The following is a 2,017-nucleotide window of genomic DNA, read 5'->3' on the forward strand; positions in this document are numbered from 1 at the left end:
TCTTGGATGGTACACATACACAACTCTGCATTGCTCCGCCATCTTGTCAGCACTCTAGTTGTTTAATAGCTCTATGAGATAGAGAGAGTTTGGCCAACTTGGCGCATGGGCGCCATGTTGTCACCAAGCGTGCGCGCGTATAGCTTTATAACATTTTATAAAACACTGATGCTGCATAAACTTTCTTTCATTATTCTGTTCATGAGGACAATTCAATTATGGGATTTTATCATATCATATCATTGTAAATATCATATATAATCATATTTACCTAACTTTGGAATTAGTTAATCAGTGACGTGCTGTATTATTTCGAGAAGATAAAGTGAGGACGATTCATTTTTTTTCTCGTTACGATTATTTTTTTGTTTTGAAAGTCTATCATCTAGGTCTAGGGCCTAGGCCTATACCTTACCTAGTTGCTAGCAGCCTAAGACTAAGAGTCAACACTGCAGAGGAGAAAGGTTGGTTGTGCAGAGAGAAGGTTTGTGAATCGTCGGCGATAATATGTTAATTTCGCCTGTAAATGAATGATAAAAATATTAATAACATGAAAGTTTTATAATTGTATCTAGGCCTTTAGGCCTATGACTTCGTAAACTTTAATTTATGAAATAATATGCTGGTCATCTTCAAACCAATACAAATAGCCTAGGCCTATTTGTAAATTGTAATCTAAACAATAAATCGAAGTTGAAGAATTAATATTGCATTGAGAGACATTTTTGTACAACATACGCCTAATCATTCATAATCAAGAAGTTAGGCCTTGTAAGTAAAATAGCAGCATTCTCCATACTTGTTTATAATATTAGTGAGTTATAATATATTATCATTATACTGTATTATTATTTATTATTATTATTATTATTTATTACTATTCATTGAAATTTTAATTTGTAAAACATTTAAACGTTTTGATTTAAAATATGTATTAAAACAATCAATATATTATAATACAATTAGGCCTAGCCTATATCTTTAAAATATATTTTTATCTTTAAAATCTTTAGTTGCACAATTAATTGATTTGTAAACCACAATTGGCATGTTTTGTTTGCATAGCACAGGACTCCTTGGACAAGTTTTTGCTTTTATTGGTTGGAGGATTCAATTTTTATTTTTAATTATAGGCCTAATTTAAGCTACCTTTGACTGATATACAGTAAATTCATGTAGCTTTCTGGAAATGTAGTTATATAATTTAACAGCAAGTGCAACATTGCATCTTTTTATAAATCATTGCTGCTTGAAAATCCTTCCCCCCCCTTTTTTTTTTATTATCATCGTAATTAAGCCAATTTAAGTACTACCTTAAGGTGTTCGGCCGAAGAAGTACCGAAATTTAGGCCTGTCTAGGCCTAGTAGTAGTAGTAGGTGGATATATATTACCGCGAAGTGGGGCGGGCGGTACACTACATGCCTTATAATTTACTACGTGGATAGCGAGATTTTTCGATCGCCATGCAAAGTTAAAATAAAATCCCAAATCCTCCTCCTTTTTGGAATTTAAGGTAATTAATACATTTTTGTTTCTTTGTTGAGATCGATTGCAACAACCCCAACATAACGGTATTTCACATTATAATTATAGCATTAATCATAATAATTGCTAACTTCCTACCCTATCGCGTTGTGTTGTTTGGGTGACAACATGGCCGGTGTAAGTCACGTGATTGAAACCGAGTTGGCCAAACTCTCTCTATCTACGGCTCTGTGCGCAGCCAGAGCCGATCTACGGCTCTGTGCGCAGCACCAGAAGTACGCCCGCTATAAACTCAGTAAGCAGAAAACAAAGATCTTATAAACACAAGATAGCGTTCTCCGGGATTTACGCGTGCAAATTCTGTAATAAGGCATGAATGGCGCCCTCTTGCTAAATTGGAAACTTTTGAACCTTGACCGACGGCGATTTTTTTTTCCGTACGAAACATTTACATGAAACTCCACTCGGGCCGTCTCGGCTGAATCGACCCGAAAATCTCATTGCAGAATTCAGGAGGTCAAAAGGTCATCA

Source organism: Anneissia japonica, unplaced genomic scaffold, assembly GCF_011630105.1.
Source record: "Anneissia japonica isolate Jap-2015-1 unplaced genomic scaffold, ASM1163010v1 scaffold352_len1594369_cov220, whole genome shotgun sequence".
Taxonomy (NCBI): domain Eukaryota; kingdom Metazoa; phylum Echinodermata; class Crinoidea; order Comatulida; family Comatulidae; genus Anneissia; species Anneissia japonica.